Below are 14,243 nucleotides of genomic sequence, written 5' to 3' on the forward strand. Positions count from 1 at the left end.
AAAACAAATATGGCCTTATTGAAAACAGAAAGGCATCTGTGGATACACTAGCAACCCCAGTACCTTCTTACAGAGATGCAGAATTTTCCGGCCACTTAGGACTAATTCAACAAATTATGTTTAATGAAAGTATGGCTTATTGAATAAATGGTGAATAAATTCAGTCATACAAAACCCCATTGGAGGCATCTGACCCTTGGTAGCTCAATTTCTGAATTTGTCACCCATAGGAATTCATTCCGTTCCAGGAGACTTTGACACTTGTTTACCTTTGAAGTGAATTTTCTGTGCTTAGTTGTTCCCCCGTTGTCCTTCCTCTAGTCTGCATATAGATAACTGACTTTTTTCAAATGCCACTAGAGTTTCCATCTCCACTTAGCACCAACCAAGTAGGAGAGATTCATTTTCTGTGTTTTTAAAAACAGGCATCTCTCATTCTCAAAAAAATTTTCACGGGCATTTGAAAATAATATAGGGTTCCCATAAGATATATTTTATGTTGTAGGTAAATGATGGATGTGTGTGTACATGTAAAAGTCAAACAGCATGTGCTCTGGGGAATCTACATATATTGATATTACAAAGTTGATAGATTCTTCAGAATTAAAATAAGTTGTTCTCATTTCTATGCACCCTAATGCTACTGTAAATTATAAAATAGGAGATATGCATTGCTTTTAAATGTTTTCTTTAGAAAAAGTATATATCTCCTTTCCTTTCCAGAGTTCCTATTCCTTTCATAGATTTCTTACAAGGATAAATTATACAGTTAAAAGATTGAATAAAGCATAATTGGTTAAATTTCTCCTTGTTCTGTATTTGTTGAAGACAATCTGCCAGGAAAGAAAAGTTTTTTCATATAAATAACAAGGAATATTGTGGTGTTTTTTAAAAAAATCAAGAAATGTGTTACAACGTAACTTTTACAATTCTATGCATTCATTATTTTTTGCTGCAACAAACTAATGCAAATAGAATTTTGAAAAGAGTTACACAAATATGTTCTTTTGAACTGAATTTATAAAAAGTCACCAGAACGCTACCTGAAACAAAGCAAAGGGAAAGAAATCATTTTTTTTTGTCCTTTCAGTAATCCAAAGTAGACCAATCAGAAACTCAGAAAATTAAGGGAAAGTCAACTATTCCCTGTTTTCTGTGTTCGGGAACAGATGATGTCATACTACTCCCACTCTCAATCCATTTCAAGCAGCCCTCACCAGGTTCAATTCAAAACTGCCAACATGAGCCATGTTAAGCCCTTCAGGGAGGATGGTCTCCAGCTCTTCATTCCATTCTAGTAACAACCCCAGCTCTGACTGGCTCTGATGGCCATCACACATACTCCCCTCCAGCAGTTGGTCACTGTCCTGTGCAGCCGTTTTTTGCTGGGCTACTGTCTTCTGCTGATCAGCAGTAGCTGTTTCTTTTGTAATATTATTGGTCCAATGATACTGTAGCACCTTAAGACAATATTCCAAACCTAGGAGACTATGTTCCATTCAACCTACCTGGGGGAGGGACTTCAATGGAAAATGATGGTATCTAAAGATTGTATTTGCTGAGACATTTCTAGACTGTGTATTCATTGACAAGACAGATTTTGATATCTTCATCCTGTTTTAATCCAAGATAAAGAATTTAAGCTATTAAAAAGTAGAAAAAACAACCAAAATTATATTTTAACATTCTTTTTCTGCCTTATGTATGTCTTTTGCCACATGAATTTATCTATTTTGTTCCACTATGCCTACAAGAACCTAATCACAGCTTTACTACTGCATTCTAGTTAGTCCTTATTAACAACCACAATTGGGACTGGCACCTCAGTCATTAAAGAAAACAGTTGCTAAGTGAAATAGCAACTGTGCTTAAAATTGTGCTTCAGCTTTTGCTTTGCTTTGCTTTGCAGACCTGTGAAGATTTTATATGCTAAGATTGGTCACAAAGTTATTTTTTAATCATAACTGCGAAGGAACACTCACTGTGGCATTGTTAAATGAGAAATGTCTACATATATAAAATGATTTTCTTTTCTGAAAATGCTTAACTATCAGGAGTCCAATCGGTTGGGTTTTCTTCCCCAACCATGTTTCGATCATGACAATGATACAGACTTTCATTGCTCTGTGGTTTTCAAGCAGATGAGCACCCAAATGATGAAAAAATGGATATGAACTTACTTTTTTTGTTACTAGGTTGGGTTGCATTTGCTTTCTGTTTCTCCTATTCATGACATAATCTGTACCAATCCTGCTTAATTTCCTGCTCTTTCCCTGCAACAGTAATGTTTCCAAGTTATCTGTGGATTCTATTATATCAGCCCACTCTCTTTCCACAGCATATCATTACTGAATGTAACAGAAGGCTGATCCCTGAGAGACTCAACTAATCCTTTCTCTGCCTAGAAACATGTTTCCACAATTTGTTTGAATAATAATTTATGTTGAGTTACCAAATATTATTAAAATTGGATGAAATCCAATAGATTTGTTTTTTCCAGGAAGAAGCCAATTCCAGAATGAGGAGGAGGGAGAGAAAGAGGGGGCAAAGATTTTATGCTTCAGAAAGCTATGGAGTTGTCATGTTGCTGCTGTTCTTGCAGTTGTTTCCTTTCCTTTTGACATTACTTGCCAAGACATATGAGCGCCTGCATTGTTTCTCTTTCATCTGAAGGATTATGTTACATAATTTTTAAATGGGAGCATTTTTACAAAGACCAAACCAGACATTCTCTATTCGGAGGAAATCCCATTCAATGCAAATCTTATGCTCCCAATGGTTTCATTGGGTATGAAGTTCTCAGTAATACTTCTACATCATCAAATCCAAAGCAAAATGGATGGTAGGCCCTGCAGCTCCTTTAAATAATTAAATAGTATATGTGGACTCTTTATTCATGTTACCTTTAACAGGTAGAGCCATTGCCATCAACTACTCTGTGGGAAGAATCCTAGAAGTTGGTTGATTTCTCATTAAATGTACACAAGTGTATTTTAATTTACAATGATTTGTATTGCTTATAAGACAATTTGGTAGGATATAAAAGGCATGATATAAATAATTTGAATACATGCTAATATTGTTAGATGAAGAAATTGTGTTCTTCAATCCTTATTGAAATTTAACCCATAATATGATTCCATAAGGGCACTGCCTCAACTACTCATCCTTAAGTATACTGGCATATGATTAAATAACTTACTGCTTTCAAAACATAGTTTCTTGAGGGCTAAAATTCTAATTGGAAATCCAATATGACCTCAGTACATTCTGTCAACAGAAGATCTATGAATAAGTCATGGGGAATATAAGGAACACACAAATACAACATAAAGTGAACTCACTCTCTCTTCATCACAGAATGGACTTAACAGAAATTGGCACTTTATCTGTACTGAGTTTACCTATGGGTTTGCTATCATGTCATGTATAGCAGTTTTCAAATCTGCGTAATAGTTTCTGCTCAAATGAAATCACAAACTGCTTAGCAGATTTATTCCCTCTCCCCAAGAATGATCCATAAACATGACTGTATGCTGACAAAGACAGTGTCCTATAAGTCCAGCTCCTGAAAGAGAAGTTAATACTGTAGTTCAATCTTTGCATTATCTACTTGCTAGCCTTTCCCTGGTCATGATGGTATGAACATCTGCATTATCTCTTTACATTTCATAAGGTCAGGGATATTCCATCACTGTAGCACATTCTCTCTGTCTTCTAAATATTTTCAAACAGGTGTCAGCCTCTTTCCACTCCTTTACATGCTACAGCTTGAACCAGAAGCTTTGATCATACATGTAAGCAAAGCTCCTAAGTACCAGAAACAATGCTTTAGACTCACAGTCAGATAGATCAGATATTGCTAGAGACAAGAGAAAAGCGATAGACTAGGGCAGATTAGTAGCTGGCCAGAAGCTTCCTTGTTCCCTTCCCCCATTAAAAATTCACTCTTTTTTTTAATATTAAAAGAAGATTTTTACATTTAAATAAAAATATGTAATATTTGTTGTATCTTCTGAAAAACAAGCCTGGGAAAACAAATAACCGCATTGGAATCACATCTGTCCCCTAAACATTGCAAGAATCTTTTGTAATAATCTGTTTCTGGTCATATAGATTTTATACACACATTCCAAATAAATATATTGAAAGTTTAAACTCGTTTACATTTCATACATACCGGTAGGTCAATTATACCAATAGCTTATTATGCTCAGTGCCCTTTTCAACGGTATATGAAAATGTGTAAAATTTACCCTGTTACCTATAAAGTCTGTTTATTTATAAATCTCTTTTTGCAAGAATAAAGAATGAAAATCTTTGATTTATAAACATAGACAATCCTTTAACTGAATTTTCCATTATTTCTAAATTCTAGCAATTTCATGAGATAAACCTATTTAACACACTGATATTATTTTTTTTTGGTCAATTGATGGTCACAATTTCCATCTCTTTTATAAAACAGGGTTTGGCATGCAATAGATAATCCATCTGAAAGGCATAAATATAAACATAAGAACATCTCAGATGTTATATTGGGTTTTTTATTTTGTTCAAAATAATCATTATCCAAGTATTTAAGAGCTTTACCTAGTTACTCAGGTGTATGGACATTTTCAACCCCCCCCTCCCCCCATTTAAAAACAATTGCATTTCAAGATCATAATGGAATTTTGGGTTACCAACAAGCAAATATCTTAATGAAATATAATGAAAAACCAGGAACTTTGGACTACTTTGAGATACTTGAATTCAAAATTCCTTTTAACTATTTTCTCCTGACTGCTCTGTCTTAGTCTAATTGTTTTATAGAATGGTTGATAAACTAGAGAAAAGAATTATACAGATTATACCTGTAGTAAGGATGATAAAAATAATTGAAGAAATAACTCACTATTATTTTAGAACATTTCTATGTCAGCAAACAACAATAGTTATTTTAATTCAGTGTCTTTTGCCTCCCTTACTACAATCTTTGCAATTATGAATCCCATATCAATTTTTGTCTTATATTTTAATTAAGAATATTTCACTTAAAAGGAGTTTATGTATGTTGAAGGCAGGTTGTATGTATATCAAATAATACAAATCTATCTTGTGAGGTCACTCTAACAACTATATGGCAATTATTTAAAAGTAAAATTAAACTAGCCCTAAGAAATTTCATAGAAATGCAACATGTAAAAATTAATATGAATACAAATACTAATATAAACTCTCTATTTAATGGCCCTGGAGGTGCTTTTTGAGAAGGGTTTTTGCAGTTGGTAAAAATGACTGAAAGAAGAAGCTAAACTTCTAAGAAGAAAATTTTATGGTATTTTATTCTTGGGTAAGCCAGAACCATAACAGACTGAATGGCCACAGGAAACAGGCAAAATTACAGCATAATAATGCAATAAATAAATAATGGGTTCTGAGATAATTCTTAAGAAATTTGGGGTACTACATGTTCCCTGGACCTCATATCACCATCTAGATTCCCAAGAAAAAGGTTTCTCCTTCAATCAGTTGTCCAGCACATTCAACAGCCTTTCCCAAATTGATATCCTCCAACTCTGTTAATATATATCAATGTTGTTAGTTCCCATAATTCCCAGAGAACGAGGCCCAGCAGATTTATTGGACTTCTACTTCCACCATTTCCAACTATGCTGACTGGGAACTAAGGAAGTTGAACTCCAATATATTTGAAGGTTACCAACTCAGGAAACGTTGATTTGAATCTTGGAGCCTAACTATTTTTATTGATTTAGTTTCTAGTTCAAATATAAAACTTCCTTTTATGCCCTGATGCAGTTAAAAAAAAAAAAAAGTAAGGGCTCTGCATTAGCAGAATAGCGGGTGCACAAAAATCCAGTGTATTAATAAATACTGAGATAAAGAAATACATATTTGAAAATTCAATAGTATAACATTTCCCAATCTGCAATTCTTCAGTTATATCAGATTTTACTTCCATAACTCCGCAAAAGTGTAATCTGGAAATTAAAATGCTTCCGTTTATATGGATAGAAAACCCCTTAACTCCCAGCAATAAATTCATCTCATAATTCACTTGGTAATTCTGGTTAGAATTATGGAAAGGGTATTTTGGCAAAAACTATAAAACCACTCCATGTCTTCATTCTCCATCCATTTGCAACTATTGAAGAATCAATCATTACTAGCTCCTGATAGCAGGCTGATAGTTAACAGACTGAACTGAAACCAACTGGTGGTTAATTGCAATAAGAGCTGGTTTCCAGCAGTTGCTTCACAGAGACATGAGATGCTCAGCAATTTACCTTGTGTTAAAATTAGCAGGCAGGGCTGTGATAACAGGCAATAAAGAGAAGTTCACAAGCGATTAGCAAAAGGTCTTTCTCTCCCTATTGGGTATCACTTTACGTGGACTGTAAGCAACAAATCAATGTCTTCATGAGAAAAGATGAACCTGGTGCTTGATGACTTTATTGTGGATTATTCAATCAAGTAAGATCACCTTTGGATTATCATATTCAGCTTAAGCATTGCCTCTTTAAAATATTTTGTCCAGCATTAGAAAATGATTAAATATACTGGGACCCATTTCCTTCCCTGAAGTTAGTCTACCATTGGCCTGATGCCAGCCACTTGAAGGGAAGACTATATTTGGAAATCTATTAAACTGCCTGTTTTTGTTTCATTTTGTCTGTGTCTTCAGGAAAGGCTACTGGCAAATAAAAAAAGCTTATATTTAATTAATACTCTACCAATATCTTCACTAAACTAGTGCCACCCATCAACCTGAGTTTCTAAGAACTGAGATCCTACCACATCTTGGCCTAAATTAAAGAAACTAAAGGGACCAAAGATGTGATTGATTGGTTTTTATATTTCCATCTCTCTTTCATCTCCCTTTGATTGTACAGATTTTTTTAGGCTAATGACAAGCTATATGCACCTCACACACAGTAGGAGAGAATCAAAGTTGCTTGGAACATACAAGGAAAACCCACTGGAAGCAACAGAAGAATCCCAATGAGAGCCATGTTTTATTACCACAGAAGGTCCTAAGAGCCATTTTTGAATGCAGGTGTTAGAATTACACTCTACACTAGAATTTACCTTAGATTCTACATGATACTTAGGCCTAATGTGAATTTCCAGTATTCAGAGTTTTTTGAAAGCTTATTTGATTAGTTCAGTGTAGCAACATGCCCAGTCATTTTAAAAATGTAAACAGGTTTTTTTTAAAAAAAAAAAAAAATTAGAAATATAGGAATGATACAGAACTGAGTTCTGTCTCTATTACTAGTGGCATATCTGTATCAGTCACTCTCTTAAGCCCAACTCACATCAGGGTGTTGTTGTGGGTTCACCACTTTGAATTATACATGAAAAAAAAGCAGGATAAATGTTTAAAACAAAAATTCCAATATAAGCCTGCAATAATACACTGACTGGAGTAGAGAGGAAAACCTTTCCAATACATGCCATAAAATCCATGTAACAGAAGTACAATTTGGAAAGAAAACATCTAGAACTTGAGCATGAGATGGGTAGAAATTAGAACTAATTGTCCGCGTGCCTACTTTAATTCTATTTTGCCTTCATTATTCAAGAAGAGGGTGAAAATCATGTTATTAATTAGATGATGATAGCGTGGTATTTTTAATTTACACTAGAAACACTAAGAATTGTTAGTAAAGTGGCTGTGAAAACCCAGCGTGTTCAACATCTCCAACAATCAAATCCCCTGGTTGTAATGCCTCCTGCTGCTCCACTATCATCTACAGGAAAACTCCAATCCATAGCAGGACATCTTTACTTTGAAGAACTAAGAGGGAATGACAAAGAGTGAAAAAGAGTTGAAAATACATTAACTTAGTCAATAGAGAAAACTGAAAGGACAAGTGAAAGATTATAACATATAGTCTGGGTGAAGCAGCTTCCAATATACATTGTTTGAATCCAGTCTGGGTGACACCTTTGCTCATACGTGCTTGGACTCCTCTTAACTAGAATAGACTACTGTATCTGTCTGCCAGCGCAAACTCACTTGTACCAGCAAGTACAAAAATGACTTGTTAGGGGCCACAGAGAATACTTAATTGAAATTTCATTTGGTCTCATTCCTTGGATCTTCCCCTCTACCACTGGCCAAGTTCCCCACGTGACTGTTTTCACAAAGGTAGCTTAAAATGCACCAAAACAATTTAGCTAATAGTTTAATTGCGCAAAGTTATCACTTTTTGAATTGTCTACATTGTAGAGACCTATGAAGGGGTACCTAGTCCTTGAGGTATCAATCAGCAACCTTTCCAAAACTAAAAGGTAGACTAAGAATAGAACTTCTGAGTGCCAGAAGTTCTCAATGCAATGGATGTGAAGAACAAGTCTTGGAGTTCTTTTGCTAAGCAGGTTATCACGCAACCACCTCTTTTACTCCTGAAGTTTTATGGAGATCCAGATAGCATCTCTCAGTTGTAATTTTTCTTTATTTCCCCAGCACTTCTTTTGTCTTTTTTCTTGGCACGCATACAAGTAAAAAAAAAAAAAGAGGGGGAATCTGTTAATGAGAAGTAGTTGGAATAAATATCCAATATCTTTTGAGAGCTAGGGACTGGAAACCATCTAAATGGAAGCACCATTGATCATGATTTGGGTAGGATTTCAATACATGGGTGTTGACCTTGATAGGAAACCTAAATCAAAGGAATTAACAAAGAAAGTGCATCTTGACTGGCTAGGCAAATATATATTTTTGTGTATTGGGTTAAACTAGTTGCTCAAGAAATCCAAACCCAAATCACTGTTTGTTGGTTTGCATAATGTGGGAGAAGATAATAGTTTTCTTCAGAATTAGTAGGGAAATGCAATGTCCTCTATCCATATATTATTCCAAAGCTATTCGATTTAAATAGTTTATTTATTTATTTATTTATTTGATTTGATTTGCCAATTGTTTACAAGATAATAAGTATAAGTGTATACATAGTTGTGAATACATGAAATGGGTACATATAAGAAAATAAAAGAATAAGAGAAACAATAGGACAGGGACGGTAGGCACGATGGTGCGCTTATGCACGCCCCTACAGACCTCTTAGGAAAGGGGTGAGGTCAATAGTAGACAGTCTAAGGTTAAAGTTTTTGGGGTTTGGGGAAGAGACTACAGAGTCGGGTAGAGTATTCCAGACATTGACCACTCTATTGCTGAAGTCGTATTTCCTGCAATCAAGTTTGGTGCGGTTTACTTTGAGTTTGTATCTATTGTGTGCTCTTGTGTTGTTATGGTTGAAGCTGAAGTATTCATTGACAGGTAGGACATTGCAATGTATGATTTTATATACCATGCTTAAGTCAGACCGAAGACGGCGTAATTCAAGGTTTTCTAGTTTTAGAATTTCAAGTCTGGTGGCATAAGGTATATAATCTGGTCTTTGGTTTAAATGCCAGATAACTCCACTTTAAATACAGTTTCTGTTCCCTTACCCATCCCACCCAAGAGATATGTATTAGTAACTTTTTCCCCACTTTCTACTATCCTTGAAAGGTTTTTTTTAAAAAGCTATCTGAAATACATTCTGGTCTCTTCATGACTTTTGGCACACACCAATTTTAATGTTGATCAAAGATTTGTCTGCTGATTTCAGATGTATCTTCCTAACCTTGGTTTTAAAAGTGACAATTTACGAATGAAGATAAGAACTACTTGGTGGTTCTATCTTGACGGGTGCTAAGAATATAGTTTGCTCTCAGGACATTTAGCAGTTAGCCGTAGTGGGGCAAAAGTTTGTGAGTTGAGCCAGTTTGAAGTGGAGAATGGAAAAAAGGGAATTAATATGGAATCTTCCAGGTGGGATTTTTACAATCCCTTTTTAGCTCTTGAAAAGGAGGGAGGCCTTTAGAAAATGCAGAAGAAATTAGCAGCAAACCCAAAGCCCTCTCTACCTCCCTTTCCCTCCCCCATCAATTGGAATTGCTCTCAAACAAATGAAACATGTGTAATTAATGGAGCAGGGGGTTGGACAAGTCCCAGATGAAAGCGTTTCCTGGACTTCTCCTTCATTTGCATGGCATCAGAAGCTGTTCAGAAGGTGTGACTTTTCCCACGGGGAGCCCTTGGCTCTATGGTACAATAAAGCAGCACTTTGTAACTAGAATTAATTAAAGGACTAGGGAGGGCCAATGGAGCAGGAGCAGGACACACAGGACTAAAGGGAAGATGTTTGAAAGCTGAGCCCTAAGCAATAAACAAATGTTCTTGGCCTGTTCTTGTAGTCAGGACACCTGGGAGATTCAACTCAAGAGCTTCCATCTTCAGTCCCGGCACCATGATCCATTTTGTTCAGTAAGGGCTTCAGTGCATAAAGAATAGGACATTAGGAGGAAGCTGAGTGTCAGTGAGTCAGTGTGCCTACAAAAAAGTTATGTGTCAAGCCCGAAAAACCTTCATGTCATTAAACAGCAAGAGAAGTTGATGGAATCAATTAGTATATATGTCTTTGCTTGGGCTAAAGGCAGTACAGTAACAAAGGAAAGCAAGATTGCCTTCAAAAGGCAATGAACACTCAAAATATCATGAATTCTTCACCAAAAAAATGGGCCACGAGGAAATATGAAATATTATCATTATCTATATATGACTTTGGCTAGACCAGAATCTCACAGAATAACAGAATTGGAAGGGACCTTGGAGGTCTTCTAGTCCAATCCCCTGCTGAAGCAGGAGACCTTATACTATTCTGGACAAATGACTGTCCAATTTCTCCAGTGATGGAGCACCCGGAATTTCTGGAAGCCAGTTGTTCCACTGAATGTTCCCTTGTCAGGAAATTTCTCCTTAGTTCTAGATTGGATCTCTCCTTGATAAGCTTCCATCTGTTGCTTCTTGTCCTGCCCTCAGGTGTTTTGGAGAATAGATTGACTCCTCTCTTCCCTTGTGACAGGCCCTCACATATTGAAAGATTGCTATTATGTGACCCCTAATCCTTCTCTTGGTTAGATTAAACATATCCAATTCCTGCAACCATTCATCATGTTTTAGCCTCCAGCCCACTAATCATCTTAGTTGCTCTTCTCCACACTCTTTCTAGTCTCAGCATCTTTTTTGTATTGTGGTGATCAGTACTCCAAGTGTAGTCCTACCAAAGTTTCAGCATAACATGCTAATGGTTTCTTCTTACAAACAATATATTGTTTGTTTCAGATAGTTTAATACACTTCATACTGTATATTAAGGTTATTCACATAATTATCATCCCGAAGGGAGTTTTTTAAAAGGGATGGGGAGAGAGGAAAAGGAATCTTAGTAATGGCCAGTCTATCAGCTTCTGTTAATAGTAATTATGCCAGTTCTGCGGTAGTTCTATGATAGTGTTCTTTCTTACACAAAACATGGAAAGAAAATTCCCAAAAGACTTCAACTGATCATTTGTTATTATTTCATTTGATTTTAATTTGATTTACAGAACATCCGATCTTTTTACTGCTTCATATAGTTGCAAATTGGGAATTATAGAGATTGAATCTCACAGTCTGTAGCACACTAAGATAGGGAAGAGTGAGCCAAATTGTCTTTAGGATATTTATAGTTTCATACTCAAATCTCAGTTTTCCCTCCAAGAATTTCTGTTTAAGACAATGTCCAGGGTATCTACAAAGAAATATTCCCAAGAAATATTCTTCAGAACAGTAATACCTCTTTCTCACATCTTTGTTGCCAGTAAATATTATTTCACTGCCCTTCATAAACAGCGTTAGGGAGAGTACATTATTATACTTCATTTATCAAGGGCACATACTAAGAATCATCAGAAAAAATCCATGGCTTCAAATGGAAAGTTAATGAAAGTAGGTACTAGTATTATTACTATTTAGCAAGACTGACTGAGCTATTTTCTGGTTCTACCGATGGTGGTGGACTTAGTTTGGCAATCATCAACCCTCATACCCTGAAAGGGACCCCAGAGCCAATTCTGAATCTGTCTGCAGTTCGTTCTTACTGTTCCTGCCTTCACCTGTCTTCATCCAGCGAGCCAAGAAGAAGAAATGTCTCCATTTCTTGTATTTAACTTTGGAAAACGAAGTCATGTGAACCAGAGTTATCTTTATTCCTTGTTTCTTTACTATTAACAAAACACACTGTTGAAAATACTAGAGAATTTTGAAATAAATAACCAAATTAAGCACCTGCAGAACACTCCAAATGAATTATATCCAATCCCTGTTTCATGTTCAGAATTCATTGAGATAAATATTCATCTATAAGTTAAGTGCAATGATGGTCATTTATCTCAGCGGATATACAGTAGCAATATTCTAAAGGAAGACTATACTTTGAAACGCAACTGGAACAGAAAGTGTTCAGTTAGAAGGTTCTCAAGTACTTTTCTGTAACTATTTCTTTTAAACCTACTATATGTTTTCACTTATTTTAATCTCGGCTTCAATGTTTGCATGCTGCTTAATCTTTCTAGATCTCCAGTTTGTGTTTCAGTATTTGACTTCCAAGGACCCACAGATCAACACCTTTAGACTAAATGTTTCTTATTGGGATTGTGTAAGCCTATTGTGACTTCTCACACAGTAACTTTTCTCACTCCCATCCCACTCATATCTGGTATTAGCATATTCCCTTTTTTTGCCATATATAAAAACTTAGGCTGCTAGTAAAGCCATTTTTCTAGTTTTTCAAAGCTGTCTCCTATTGACAGTGAAATCTGTAAGTTAATTATGCATGATGACTGTATCCAATAGTTTTAAAGAAGGTACAAGAATATTTACCTTCTTTAATAGAGTAATTTTATTTATAGGACTTACCCAGTTAAATGGAATTTACCTCCAAGTAAGTATAGCTTTTCAGTTTAACACATATAGTACAAGCTATTAAATAATATCATTTAAAATATAATTTATGAAAGTAACCCAAAAATTAAAAGAAAAAAAATTAAAAATTAAATTACCAAGTTTTACAAAAATATTACCACCAATTCTCAATTATTGAAAGTAAGGATTTGAAATTTTCCTGCACTGATGCATACCACTCTTCTAAACATTTTAAGGGTCATTAAAATTATCCCCAGCTGAGTGGAAAAGTATAGTTAGAATATTTGCAGAAAGTACAGCCAAGCTGCTGTGATGCCTCAGAGCCAAAATCAGGAGCCCAGAATCTTTTTTTCTCAACAAAGTTGTTTGCAGATTTGTTCCCCACAGTCTCATCTTCCATTCCTATGAGATCCTTGTTCCTACTGTAAATCACACAGTCAAAACATCAAGTTCATTTGTACTAGTAGAAATTTTAATGCACATATTAAATAAATATTTCCAACAATTTCATATTTCAATTTGTATACAGTAAACTTTTTTAAGCCCTCAAGGAGCAAGAAGAGAAAAATGTGCTATTAGAGCAAGGTTGTTAGAGCAACCTTTTTTTAACATACTTTTTTTCTATTGGTGTTATTTTAAATGATTCTTTGAAAATACATTTTTCCAATCAAATATGTGACATAGAATCTCATTCCACAGAGTTGCTGAAGCCTTCTGAAATCCCTGTTCAGGCAGGACATATCATTCCAGACCACTGCAGATTTGAGGACTGTATCAAAACCTGTTTTGTCCAGATAAAGAACTAAACCAGGGCACAGAAAGGAAGTAGACAACATCAACATCTCACATAGTAATCAATTTGAAGTCTAATCAAGACAGAATGGCAAATAATATTCCTTGGTAAATTCTGAATGAAACAGTCATGAGGATAGTGGGAAAAATCTAATATTGTTGCAAAGCTTGCTTGGTCAGGAAAGGTTTTTGAGAAATTAGACTTGCATGATCCCCCTCCCCCTCAATTTTAATCAAATTAATGTATAATGGAAATTGTTAAAAACTTATAAACTTACAACATTGCCTTAAAAATCCATCTTTAAATCTGAGCATTGTATGAAAACATAACCATAACCCCCAATAGATTATAACCTAATAGCTATGTTTGTTCAGTGACAATTGGACAAGATGATGAAAACAGAAAATGTTCCTAGATAGTTTTCCACCTGACATAAATATGTCAATTGAACCTCATGTGGAGCACACACACACACACACAAATACCAATACCAACACATCAGTAGCTACAAGTTCAGAACCACTGATATGTGCTAACAACATGGCAACAAAAAATAATCACAAATCAGTTCAGTTGCTAGTTTTCCTCAAAGTATTTTTTTGGGAAGTTGGCTTACAAATAAAATTGCAAATTCTAGAATGGCAAAATTGCA

This window comes from Notechis scutatus, chromosome 4 (assembly GCF_049901735.1).
Source record: "Notechis scutatus isolate UNSWTSFEM ecotype Mainland chromosome 4, rNotScu1.2, whole genome shotgun sequence".
NCBI lineage: Eukaryota > Metazoa > Chordata > Lepidosauria > Squamata > Elapidae > Notechis > Notechis scutatus.